This window comes from Carassius gibelio, chromosome A9 (assembly GCF_023724105.1).
Source record: "Carassius gibelio isolate Cgi1373 ecotype wild population from Czech Republic chromosome A9, carGib1.2-hapl.c, whole genome shotgun sequence".
NCBI classification, from domain to species: domain Eukaryota; kingdom Metazoa; phylum Chordata; class Actinopteri; order Cypriniformes; family Cyprinidae; genus Carassius; species Carassius gibelio.
The window spans coordinates 21,801,462-21,816,057 of NC_068379.1; the positions used below are offsets into that span (position 1 = coordinate 21,801,462).

Below are 14,596 nucleotides of genomic sequence, written 5' to 3' on the forward strand. Positions count from 1 at the left end.
TTTTCCAGGCTGAATCAACTGGTTCTCAGTCAGCAGTTGGATGAAGATGTGAAACATCTGGGCAGTCATAAGTACATCACACATCAGCTATCAGCAATTTATATGAGTCATAATTTTATCCGTGTGAATTTTCAACAAGTTGATTCTGTGTATCATTTTATTTCTTTCTGTTACAGCAAGTCCTAAACTTTCTCAAATATATTTTGCCATTATCCATTATAAGAAAGGATATTGAGGCGAATTTCAAGCAGCCAAAGATGTCTCTTTCGATAGATGAAGGGTCAAAGCTGGATCCTCAGTTGCCAGCACATCACTTGAGCTGGTGAGATTGGTTTTGGTTCCAATTTTTAGTCAACCAAAAGTAATCCAACATAATCAAAGAATCTACTTTCCACAGGGTGTCAGAGTCAACACAAACTGTGATATCAACAGTACTGTCACTCTCAGAAGAGCTCACCGAAGACCTCAATCCAGTCATGGAATTCGTCTCTAACCTCTCCTAACAGTTGGATCTTCAGTGCCTGAAGTGGAGGGTGAGAAATTGTAACCGAATTAAGTGATTCTCCTGAAAAATCTTTGTAGAGATTCATTTCATGTTATTCAACTTATTCATCATATAGTAGTCAACATTTGAAGTGGATCAAAACCTTTCATCAAAAATCCTGTAGACCAGAGGTAAGACTGTGATAATGTTATCAAAAATATATTTCAAGACTTTGAAAAGTGATAAGTAATTCTGAGTAATACCTAATGAGTAATTTATTTGAACCATTTTATATATATATATATATATATATATATATATATATATATATATATATATATATATATATATATATATATATATTTAGCATTGTTGGCTCATGATTTCTGAGTTTATGTGCAATAATGTATTTTATAATGCATCTGTATACTTGAAGTGACTGTTGCACATGTTCTTTTCATTCTGTACACGATGGTGCTAGCATTGTTCATCAGCATCACACCTGTGATTTCATATCCTCTCCCTTCTCTCAGTCATTCAGTCACTGTTGTAAAATAAACTCAAACACGGTGATCAGAAGCTAATATCTTCTAAATTTGTGTATATTTTTTAAATTACATATTAGAATTTATTATATTCAATGATTATATATGGTATAGTTTTATTTTTTGCGTTCGCGTATTTGCATAGTTATGTTGATATACATAAAAGCAAGTCTATAATAAAACCGAGAGGTCAGCTATATCCTGATTGTCCTTTCTGTCATTATTAGTTTTGTTAACGTTTGGAGCAGCTCACACATTCAGATGGATGAAGCTGCAGGTTCTTGTATGAGGCTTTTGTTCAATATGGCACATTATCAGAGAAATGAATGAATTCTGATTGACACTCCAACTAGCCAATCAGGTTTTTGGTTTCAGTTTGTTCACATGCACCTCAGCCAGTGGCATCCAAGATTGGGTCACTTGTTACCTTATGTTGTTGTGTATGTGTTACTAGAGTTTTTTTTTTTTTTACATCTGCATCCAAACTGGAAATAACTAAGGAAACACTGCTTTTAAATATTGTCTCATATAGAGTCAAAAGTTTGAGAAACAAGGCTTCATAGTAAAAACATATTATATCCTGGAAAATAAGGATATCAAGGCCAATATTTTAGAACTGTGTTCAAGTTAGAGTGAACTGGGTAAATTAAATGCAAAGGTTTGTTATCTTTCTAGATGGATAGTGTTACATTTTATTGCAAATTAGCATGTAATATATTTGTATATATATTTGATAATTGGTGTGTAACAAATACTACAAATTATTGTCATTTAGTAACATTGAAGTACATGATACTCAATTGAATTAGTATCATTAGCGTTTCTAAATAGTTTTTCTTTTGTTACAGTTCAGAAGTGCATCTGTTCCTAGTCCAACTATGATCTGAGAGGAGATGATAGCAGAATAGCAGAGCAAGTGAGACACTTGCAAATCACCTCTGCATTTTCATAACAAAATACAATACAGTTTAGATTTAATGCAGCCTTATTTAAATATCCAAATTTAATTATATTTGATTAATCAAGATGTTTTACAGATAAACAACTGCCTGTGCATCCTGTTTTCAGAGAGAGCTTAGTAGTTGACATCTCTTCCTGTGCATCGGCACATCACATTACAAGTGAGAGAAAATAAAACAGACAGAAGACTGTGGTAAGAGCTGCTAAAACCACAATGCTATTTTAAAACCCTAACAATAGGTTACATCTCATAGATGTTTTTACAGCAGTACAAAAGACTTCGTTTTGAGATTTACTGTAAGAACATTTCTAAATTAGAAGTATATTTTGTCATGTGCAGAGAGGAAAGAGGAAAGCCAGGGAAAGCTCTGAGAATGCCAAACGAAAGCATTCAAAGACCAGTAATGGCAGCCTATATATATATATATTTAGATTAAGTTTAAAAATACATTTTCAAATATATATATATATATATATATATATAATTTATTTTTATTTTTTGTAATATTATTAAAATTTAAACTGACTTTTATTTTCATATATTTTTAAATGCATTTTTTTCATGTGATCTAGTGTCACATGATCCTTTAAAAAAATCATTCTAATCTTGAATATTAGAAACATTTGTTATTATTAACAGTGTTGAAAACCATTATACTGCTTAATATTTTTGCAAAAACCATAATAGATTTTTTTCTGTGGATTCTTTGAATGAATAGAAAGTTCAAAAGAACAGCAGTTATTTAAAATAAAAATTAAAGCAAACGTATTAATTTCTTTAAAAACAACATTGCTGACCCAAACCTTTGAACGGTAGTGTATGACACAATTTAAAATCAAAACAACTTTTTCATCTTGATCCTCTCTCCATAGGACAGTGGTGAGTATCCTCATCATGTCTGGTCTGTACTGAAGAGGTTTCGTTCACACTTCTGGATCGGTGCTAGTGGCCCAGTGTCAGAACTGTGTAATCTTTGACGGCTACCTCTTGAACACACTCATTTCACTGCTGAAAGAGCTGAAAGCCATTATTCCAGTCTTCACTGTCACATGATTCTTCAGAAATCATTCTCTAGAATTCTGATTCGGAGCTCAAGAAACATTTCCTATTATTAGCATTATTGAAAACAGTTTTGCTTCTTAAACATTTTATGGAGACCATGATACTTTTTTCAGGTTTCTTTGATGAACAGAAAGTTCAAAAGAACATCCTTTATTTGAAATAGGAAAAATCTAAATGTCTCTACACTCATTTTTTATCAATTTAATTCCTCCTTGCTGAAAAAACTTAGTATTACTGATCCCAAAACTTTTGAATGGTCGGGTTGATGTACATGAAACAGGTCAGGAAAATACAGAAAATAAGGCAAGGATCATGTGAATAACCAAACTCAAAGAATGACTTTCATTCCTCAGTTACAGGACAGGAAATGTGAAATTGAGAAGATGATGGATGCCGTTTTCAAAGGAGTCTTCCTAAAGAGATACAGGTGATCTTTATTTCAGCCACACTTACAGTCCTCACTTCCTTGAGGAATAAAAACAATGTAACAATGTAAGTTACCATCGTCACTGTGAGGTGACTTCCAGAGACTTGATTCCTGAAGTCAGGGCCATCTGTATGGAGGAACTGAAGATGTGGATGAAGCTGTATAGTTCAGTGTTTCTGAACAACAGCTATCTGAAGTATCTGGAAGATGATGCATGACAAGGTAGGTGAGCCAGTAGCCTAATGTAGTATATGTTATGTATGATACAGTGGTGTGCATAACAACTGAATGGCTCAAAGATACTGACTAAAGTGGATGAAGCTACTTAACATGTTGCTACAGAAACAAAACAACTTGCCATCACAGGTGATTAGAATAAAATCTCATATTTTGACGACTTTATCACGACTACTGTCTATCACATATCCGGTTAGGACACAGTGAAGTTTAAGCTCAAACTGTATCTTTGAGTAACTGCTGTAGAAAAATAAACTTTGTGGAGAGTTGTTTACTGGCTGTGAGTCTGTCCTCAAGTTTGTCTTGCAGTTTTACCCAAACTTCTTCTCGTTTGGCAGTTTTTAAGTTAAGGTCTAGTACAGCTGCAGTGGGACACCAGGGGGGCATGATTGCTGATTGACAGGCTGGAAAGCCCCTCAGGTTTTGCCTTGGGCTCACTGGCCTGATAACTTCCCACAGGAGCCCACCCTCACTGGACCCTCACTAACAGCAGCAAGCACATTAGCACAACCGTGATTTAAAGAGCGGTTTAAGTGCATCGTGGGTCTTTAACTCAAGTCCTGTTGTAGGTTTTCTGGATAAGATTGCTCTCATAGCAGGTAGTTCAAGTGTTTACATTAGCGATTGAATGCAGTTGGCCATGAGATTGAGGTCATCTCTCAGTAAGTGTCTCCCCTTGCTCATGCTGACTATTTTCTACTTCTCTACTGAAGGACTGGAACGGTCTTACCTCACATCTCTTACCTCAAACATGCTGTCAGGAACAAGGCTAGTACACTTGAGTATACTGTAGACACAATTATATTTACGACCACAATAAGTTAAAAATATAAAAATAACAGAGTTTGAAGTCACCTGAGCAAAAATATTTTATATACCAAACCGGTACATTGCACACACAAAAAAGTGTGTCTCAGAGCCATTTAGTTATCACTTTTGCCTTATGGCAAGGTGCTCCATGCTGGAAAAGGCTTTGTTTATCACCAAACTGTTCCTCCACTGAATCAAGCCATAAATAAAGTCTTCTTTAAAACATGATGATGTTATATTTCACATGTCACTGTGATCACGTTTTATATATTTTGTCTGCATCCATTGAAGTAACTGATTTCCATCCAGCATGATCTCCTCTGGTTTAAAGTCCACTGTGTGAACAAACTAAGTCGTTTTGTGGTGTGTATTAACTGCAGCTCAGTTGAGGATGCCTTAGTGATTGAGCTCTGCTCTGCTTTTATTTTTTACTTCACATTGTGGTACTGTATCTTGTTGCTAGTTACATATGTATGTTTATTATTTAGGTGACAAATACTAAAGAGGAAAGGTTACAAGTTGATGTCTGCAAAAAACTCACTGAACACTTCATTAAAATGCTGCCTGAGCTGTTATCTAAGATAAAAGAAAAATCAGTGTACTGTTCATTTTTACCATAATTGCTTCTTCTTAAATTAACTTGATGTCTAATCTCATCCTCTAGTACTTCAGAGGATTCCCGAAAGACTGACCTCCCTTTTAAAATAAACCTATCTAGTATTTCCAGATGGACACATGTGATCATGAAAACTCATAGGTGAGTGTTTGTGTGCCATCTGATGCACTAATGTTTTTATAATTTTATAATTGGGGTCAGTAAGATTTTTTTTTATGTTTAAAAAGGATATTCTCACCAAGTTTGTATTTCAACAGTTTTCTGTTTCAACTGTTTTCTGTTTTAATATTTTTGCATGATTATTTAGTAATCATTTAATATAATTTGATGCTCTAGAAACATTTCTTATTACTATCAATGTTGAAAACAGCTGCGCTGCTTAATATTTCCGTGGAGACTGTGATACATTTTCAGTATTCTTTGATGAATACAAATTTACAAATAACATTTATTTGAAATTAGAAATCCTTTGCCATTCTAACATTATAAATGTGTTTACTGTCACATTTGATCAATTTAATGTGTCCTTACTGAAAAGTATAAATAATAATTACTGACCCCAAACCTCTAAATGGTAGTCTGTATATTATTTGGTACAGTTTTCCAGAGCGCTTCTTGTCTGCTTGTAATATATTTCTGTTTTGGTTTAGTGTGTGCAGGCATTGCTGGATGAGTTGGAGGCTGCGGTGGACAGACACACAGATGCTGGGCTGCTGGAGATGGCTGCCCGCTCCTACCAGAGCCTCTTTGCTCAGGATTCACCCTGGCAATCTCTGGCCCAGCACAGCTTTGACCAGCTCATCCAGGACAGACACACTGGGAACACGGTTAGGAGAATCACAAGTGTGTGACTACAGTAATGGACCACTAAAAGATGTTCTATTACAAGCTTGTACCAGATACATACATGCATTTTAAATGGATCTTGACATCAATAAAGAACAAGTTGATTCATGACTGATTTATTCAGTCTAATTAAATGTTCTTCCTTTCATGTACAGGATGGTTGTTTCACTGCAAATGAGGACAGCACTTTGGAAATTCTGTCCACACTGAAGAAACTTAATGTGTTCAACATGTAAGCAGCTTCTAGTTTATTCTATCCACATACACACTGCAACATTTGTGTAAAGTGCATTTCGTTGACCAAGTTGACCCACTTAATTATCAATCTGTGTTTTACATCCCTGGTAACACAGCTATGTTTTATGAATGTTTTCCTAACTTTCTCAATAGGTTGTGAAAACATCATTTCTGAAAGTTCTGCAAACATTCAAAAAGTAATTATTTTATACGCTTTAAGAGCATTTTTCTTTGGTTATATGAACATTCTTGAAATGTTACCAAGATTGTGATACAGATGCTTTTACTTACACTATTAACAACTACTTATTCAGTTAGCCTCTGTACACAAAATTAAATAAAAAATATATACATGGTTTATGTCTTAATGTGTCATTTTGTCTGATGTCATTCAAGTGTATTATTATCTGTCTAGTGCTCAGGATCTAAATGGAGCCTGTATGAGCTGAGGACTAGACTCCTAGAGTTGGAAATGAAATATGGTGGTTTTTTTCACGGAGGTAGCATTATTAGCCTTGCACCGAACCCTTTTACTCTGTTTTTTCCATCAAATGAGTTTTCTTCTCTAATCTGTATTTCTTGTAGGTGACAGTTGAGGCTCTGTGCTTCATGTGTAGCTACATCCTTTGGAAGCTCAGCATCTTTGGAGAAGGTGTGATCTCCAGGGTGAGCCATCTACCTTTCTCTTCCTCTCCTTCTGAATTGTGACTGCTGTCATAAACGGCTGAGATCATGCTTAGAATGGTAATCTCTACAAGCACAGACGTAAGGCCAGAGTTTTCCCTTGGGTGATTAATTAAACAAGCGTTTTTAGGCATGCAGGACTCTCTGTCTACAGAGTTGCCGTATGATCCATCGCAAAGAGCCGTGTCCTTTAAACCTGCCACATTGGATTTCAAATATCAACACAGAGGCTCTAGGGTTATGTCCAGCGGATTCTAATAAGTGATAGAAAGCAATTGATCGTGAGACTTTAGGAAAAGTAAGTGCTGGTGATGGATTGTAGGGGGTGTAATGGTTGTACTCTTGTGTGGATGTTTCAGAGCTAATAGCTGGGCTTCTTATTAGGGCTGTGTTTCCATAGTGCATGGGGTAATCATATCTCCCCACCTCTAACCTTTATGTGGTGAAATATTGGTGGCCATTAAGACTGCTGTAGGTAAGATTCGCTCAGTGCTGGCTCAGAAATGGCCGCTTTTTCCTCTGGCCTCGTCATCAATAACTGACAGCACAGGCGGCAATTTCTGGCCCAGGCGGCAACTCTGCTCAATCTGCAATTCTAATGTCAATGGTGACCCCAGGTGGGGGTGGGGGGGGATAAGGGGGTGAGACGTGTTCAGCATAAAATTGGGATGTATGTCTGATTCAAACGAGTAATTTAGCTGAATTGACATAGTGACTACATGGGATGGAGGAACTGACCTGGCACGTCCACCCTGGAGCTCCACGTTCACATTATGAAAGATTATTTTCCTCTAAAAGACTGGCGGCACTGCTCACAATGACGCTTTCATCAGTCTACAACAGTTGTAGCCCTGCTTTACTCTCTTTATTCCTGTCACTCGAAACTCATATCCCCTCATATCGCCAAAATGTCAAAGCTTTGTATATGGTCATATGCATGCCAATAATTAAATACAATGAGCAAAATGCTAACCACTATAAATGTATTATAAATCAAAAGCCATGTAAGAAAGATCATGGTTATGGATGCTAGTGCTTGTGTGTGGTTTTAGGAGTCTGCCCTCCAGCAGAGAAGCCAGCTATGTGCCGTCTGTGAGAAATGTCACCGCTGTCTCTCACACACTGAGCAGCTTGTACCAGAGCAAGTGAGCATCACATTTCTCTCTCTGTTCACAGCATACCACTCGATTCAGCCCTTTTTTCAAAGTGGATTATTCCAAACACATCAGAGCTTATTGTCTGTATGTTAAGCTGTAGCATTTGTGCCAGTGGGCCGATGCACTGGCATCGTATGAATCCTGTTTGTTTTGACTTTAATTTCTTGTGGAGTGCCCTTGGCATCTGCGTTGGGATTTAATGAATCCTCGCTCCATGCCAGGGCACGGTGACAGCAGAAAAACACACTAATTGAAACTAAAACCAATGGAAGTTCCAGATGATCTCTGTTCATTTTTCAATTGTCTATGTTCTTAGTGAATTGATTTCATATATTTTAGAGCTGTTAATTTATTTACATCAGTTATGTCAACTGATCAATCAAATTCCAGCCCGGAAAATAGTTCACAAACATTACATTACTGTAGCAGATGAGTAAAGCACTGAGTTTAAATGTGTTGCATTGCATTTCAGTATTTTTATATAATTAAATAGACTAACTTATTTAGTATTTGTGATATATTTGAAACAGCAGGTTCTCCTTTTCATTTACAGTCAATCTTAAGGGTCCTTGTTTGCCCTGTGCTCTGCTGTGGCATGTGGGCGGCCTCAACAGATCCAGCATTACTAGTTAAAAATGGTTGTCTTTTAGATCAAATATAATTTTTTTTTTATTTTTGCATGTTCTTGAGGTTTAACTGAGGTTTCCTAGAAAAATTTTAGAAAATTGTTGACACACTTAACATGGGATGTGCACACAGAATGGTTTTCAGGGTGGGCCCAAAATGAACACTCACTATGTGCTAAATACGAGAAAATGTGGCTGAGGCGAGATGGTGAAATGGTGAAAGTGCTTCCCAGTTGGCTGATAACTTTATGTGCAATTCACAGTTCAAATCAATCCGTCTATTAAAGAAAACATCTGATGCAGTTTTTTCATCTTTGTCTTTTTTCGTGAAAAATTTTTACCATTGGAAGGTTATTTACTAAGGGTGTCAGAAAATTCTGCCACTAAAATTCACAGGGGCCCGGGACAAACTTTTTATGTGTGGGTGTGAGCTCCCCCTCCCCTGGGCCCAATTAAACCACAGAGACGAAAACATGAGGAACAAAGCCACAACGGCTCTTGATGCTTTTGTGCCAAACGCAGTTTCCCTGAGAGACAGAGGTGTCTCATTCAATATATGATACTCTGAGTGACACAGTGATGTGCTGTTTGTCTAAAATATGCAAGGAAAAAACAACTACATAATTCCTATTTTATAAAGTTAAATAGTTTATATATATATATAAGCTAAATCAATCTATCTTCCTATGTTTGTGTTTATATATACTGTGTGCAAAACCTATTTGAAATGATTTGAGCTTTGTGACATGGTGCATTATCCTGCTGGAAGTAGCCATCGGAGGATGGGTACATGGTGGTCAGAAACAATGCTCAGGTAGGCCGTGGCATTTAAACTATGCCCAATTGGCACGAAGGGGCCTAAAGTGTGCCAAGAAAACATCCCCTACACCATTACACCACCACCATCAGCCTGCACAGTGGTAACAAGGCATGATGGATCCATGTTCTCATTCTGTTTATGCCAAATTCTGACTCTACCATCTGAATGTCTCAACAGTAATCGAGACTCATCCGACCAGGCAACAGTCTTCAACTGTCCAATTTTGGTGAGCTTGTGCAAATTGTAGCCTCTTTTTCCTATTTGTAGTGGGGATGTGTGGTACCCAGTGGGGTCTTCTGCTGTTGTAGCCCATCCGCCTTTGCTGCATACCTCGGTTGTAACGAGTGGTTATTTCAGTCAAAGTTGCTCTTCTATCAGCTTGAATCAGTCGGCCCATTCTCCTCTGACCTTTAGCATCAACAAGGCATTTTCGCCCACAGGACTGCCGCATACTGGATGTTCTTCCCTTTTCACACCATTCTTTGTAAACCCTAGAAATGGTTGCACGTGAAAATCCTAGTAACTGAGCAGATTGTGAAATACTCAGACTGGCCCGTCTGGCACCAAAAACCATGCCACGCTTAAAATGGCTTAAATCACCTTTATTTCCCATTCTGACATTCAGTTTGGAGTTCAGCAGATTGTCTTGACCAGGATCACAACCCTAAATGCATTGAAGCAACTGCCTTGTGATTGGTTGATTAGATAATTGCATTAATGAGAAATTGAACAGGTGTTCTTATCCTTTAGGTGAGTGTATATGCTGTACATATATAATGTTTTCAATATTATGAGAAATTATTATATATATATATATACACACACACACACACACACACACACACACACACACACACACACACACACACACACATGCAATACATTAAAACACTTTATAAATTATATAAACAATACAAAGGTGTCCTGATAGATAGTAATAGTCTACTTTTCACCAGCAGATGGCAGTCTGCCTCTACACCTGCCTATGTTAAAGCACCACAGTATTTGTTTGTGGTTAGTTAATCTAATTGTACCCCCACCTTCTCACTGACCAATCAAAAAATGCCATTGAATCAAGGAGTTGCATTATGATAATAATCCCTTAATATATTATTAGGCGAGATCTTTCTGAAGTTGCACTTTGATGGACTTGAATTGGTTACACTTAAATGAACCGGTAACTAGATCAACACAGAGCCCTGTGGAATTATATTTAAAAAAAAACAAGAATGAAAGACAAGAAGCTTTGGTAGGCATATACAAAATGACTACATATGCTGAAAAACCAATATTAGCTCTCCTAAACTAGTTTTTATGTTGTTTTTGGCCTTTGTGTTGCTTTAAGACAAACACAAGCAGCATATAAGATAACATCCGATTTTGGGGTATTTGATTAGAAATCAAGTGTGACTGAAGAATTGATCAATTCTATAAATATTTCAGAGTGCCGTCAAATCGTGCTGGCAAAAATTCCTTACTTCTTGAAAAATGCAATATAAGCTTTTGCTGGTAACATGTAATAAAAAGCAATTTAGTTATTGGATTTTCTTCAAGTCACTAATGCTGTTATGGAACCTCTCTATTAAGTGATGGCTTCAGGACCAGGCAGGACGACCACAGACACATTCTGTTTCCAGAGCAGAAAATGTTGTTAACTTCAGCTCACCTCAGGAAAGCATTTCATTTATAAGATTTGAGTATCATAATTATACCGGTCTCTTATTGAATCCCAACCCCTCTCTCTGTGTCTGTCTGTGCAACCAGTGAGAGTGAGTGTGGAGACGGACGGTTGGAAGACTTGCACCGCCGGAGAACTCTTCTGGTGCCATATTGCAAGCTGTACAGTGCACAGTGTACTAGAGATGAACATGGCTGCTGAGGTTTTCAAGCAGCATGTGAAGGAATGACACTTCACTCACCAATCAAGTTTCCTGCCCCTCTCACTCTGATCTGTTTCAGAAGTTATTTTATATTAAATCTGTACTTTGTTCCTCAATTTATAAGCACCGTAATTTGGTGCAATAGCACCACAGCATGCATTCCACATGTTCACAGATAATGTATTTTTTACATAAAAAAACTATATATTTATATATATATATATAACTGAAATTTTCCCTATTATGGATTTAAAAAAAAAAAGGCTTTCATTCATGTGTAACACAGCTCTAAGTGAATTAAAACATCCTGCAAAGTTTTAAATCTGAAAGTTTTAAAAACGAATCCCAAGTCGTTTCATGTTGATGTCGATGTGAAACATTAGCATATTTGCCTGCCCACTTGTTGATCTTTTTATGTTGGTCTGAATGAAAATGTAAATTCATTCTTTGCCACTAGATGCTGCTTTTGGAGCAGTAAAAATAGCGGTTTCCCTGGTAACGCTGTACACAAAGCAGCAAGGCACTCACAAAATGCTCTTTATCAGGCATGCTGAAATGAAAATGAGACCAATCACACAGATTATTGTCACAACAAAGGAGAGGTTTGGAAGATAGCAATGGGCGATACCACATATTTCGATATGATACCATTACTTTTAATGGCCCGTATCGTCAATACCGATACGATACTTGTAAAATGAACTTTTAGATTATGAAATCGTCCCCTTGGAATTATAAGTAAATAATTATCTGTGATAATTAACATCACAAAAAAAGTTTGACCCTGAACATTCCTCTAATAATAAAGTCATGAAGTGGAGTATGATACATTGCATGATATATGCATGGTATTTCGGCATGTTTGAGTATAACTGTCACCATATTAAAAGTTCAAAAAAATCAATAACCTCTTTTGACTAATAGGCTACACTTTCCAGAGTCTTATCCTGAGGGCCAGACAGACTTATGGGTAACATGCTTTCAAGATGCCACAGGCTTACATTCCTAGGTGTGAAGCCATATGGCAGACATGGAGCCACACCGAGTGTTCTTCACAGCCTGTATCGCTCACTGCTGTCATATCTCCCCTGCAGTACTACAATGACTTCAGCGGCATCATCAAAGAGACCCTGAACAGGACACGGCAGATGGACAAGATCGAAAGCGCACGCACACTGGTGCAATGCCTTAAGCAGGTATGGAGGCTGCAGTCCTCCACCAGCGTTCTCTCTCATGTGATCTGCTTCTGCGTGGCACATCTGCTCAGCCGGTTGTCCCAGGCCCCTGTGCTCTCTGCTCTCTGATGGGCCCCTGCAGCTGTCGACACCTCAGAGACACAATGAATCCAACCTCCCACCATCCCATCATGCTCAGGGTGGAAGGTTCTAGCAGCTCTTCCACTCCTTGAATAGCTTAATGGTAGATCCTTTGCTGAGGAAAGAAATGGAAAATGCAAGCAGTGCTCACACTCACATACACAGATCATTAGATTACACTTTGTCCAAAAAAATTATATATATTTATATATATATATATATATATAGATAGATATATAGATATAGATATACTGTATTTTCTGGACTATAAGTCCAACTTTTTTCATAGTTTGGCTGGTCCTACGACTTATAGTCAGGTGCGACTTATTTATCAAAATTAACTTGACATGAACCAAGAGAAAACATTACCGTCTACAGCCACGAGAGGGCGCTCTATACTGCTCAGTGTTCCTGTAGTCTACCACTGAGCAGCATAGAGCGCCCTGTAGACGGTAATGTTTTCTTTTGGTTCTTGGGTCTAAATAAATGCGACTTATAGTCCAGTGCGATTTATATGTTTTTTTCCTCATCATGACTTATTTTTGGACTGATGCGACTTATACTCAGGTGCGACTTATAGTCCGAAGAATACGGTAGGTATGTCTATGTGTGTGTGTGTGTAATACATATTATAAACTATATTTAAAAAATATATATATAAGTATATAAGGCTCAAGGCTGCATTTGCATTTATTTGATCAAAAACACAATAAAAACTGTAATATTAAATATTATAATTTAAAATACCTCTTTCTGTTTATTATAGTGTCCATTTGAATATATAAAAAATACAGTTTATTTTATTAATGTTATGGTAAATAGTTTTTAGCAGCTATTACTCCAGAATTAATTTCATTAATGTTTTAATAGTTAATAGTTTAATAGTTTTAATAGTAAAAAAAAAAAAAACTTTTGAATGGCAGTGCTCATATATATTTTCAAGCTGCTCCATGATTAAAGATTACTTGTGAAAACAATAATGTAACAACGACATTCATTTTTCTATGTGTGTGTGTGTTCAGCTGTATCTGAGGCTGAAATAGGAGCAGGACAGAGGAAACCCCTGCAGCTCCAGGGTTCAGACCTACAGCAGCATCAAGGAGCTGGCCAGACGCTTCTCACTCATCTTTGGATGGGACCAGATCAAATCCCACGAGTCCCTGGCCATGATCCACAGGTAACACTGTCCACCCGGCTGACTCTGTGTCAGCGAGGTCGTGTCAGATGTCTTTCATAGTGACACAGCTAAAACAGACTTATTGCTATGTTCGTCCTGAAACAAAAATAGTTTTGTGAAGATGCTGCACTGCATGGCTTCATTTAGCCAGTACATAAGAGTCCTGTCTTTGGTTATTTCAGGGCTGAGAAATTCATTTTACCTGCTGTAGTTCTGGACTTATATTAGGATTCAAATATAGATGGATAAGAGAAGAAATATTCAGGTCTTAAAAGGAAATGTCCTCTTACTAGTGTGAATAAAGAAGTTGGCTTCTCTGTGCAGGGATGGCATTGAGTTTTTTTTCAAAGAGTTTGTTCAGCAGTCTGAGAAACACTGTACATCTCATACCACACCATCCTCTGCAGATTCTCCAGCAAACGGCTTAAACCGGACAAGAAGACTATGCAAGTTAAAGCTAAAACATTTATTTATTATGTGCATTTGACATCTTGCACTTTTGGAATTTTTTTTTTTTTATCTGGTCGTCTCTTCCCCAGCTATTTGCAGAAATTTGCTGGTGAGCAGGCCATCAACAACAGAGAGGAGAGCTGGATTCTGCTGATTTACTACAGAGTGTCTCTGATGGGCACAGCTGAGGGAGAAGATGCCATCTCCTTCATCAGCTCTGACACTAACAAGCAGCCCTCTATCACCTCAGATCACCTCTGA

General features: G+C 37.3%; 1 pseudogene; it reads left to right on the plus strand.

Moving 5' to 3' along the window:
• Positions 1-3,686: 3,686 nt before the first annotated feature.
• LOC128019364 (cohesin subunit SA-2-like) lies at positions 3,687-14,596 on the plus strand (annotated as a pseudogene).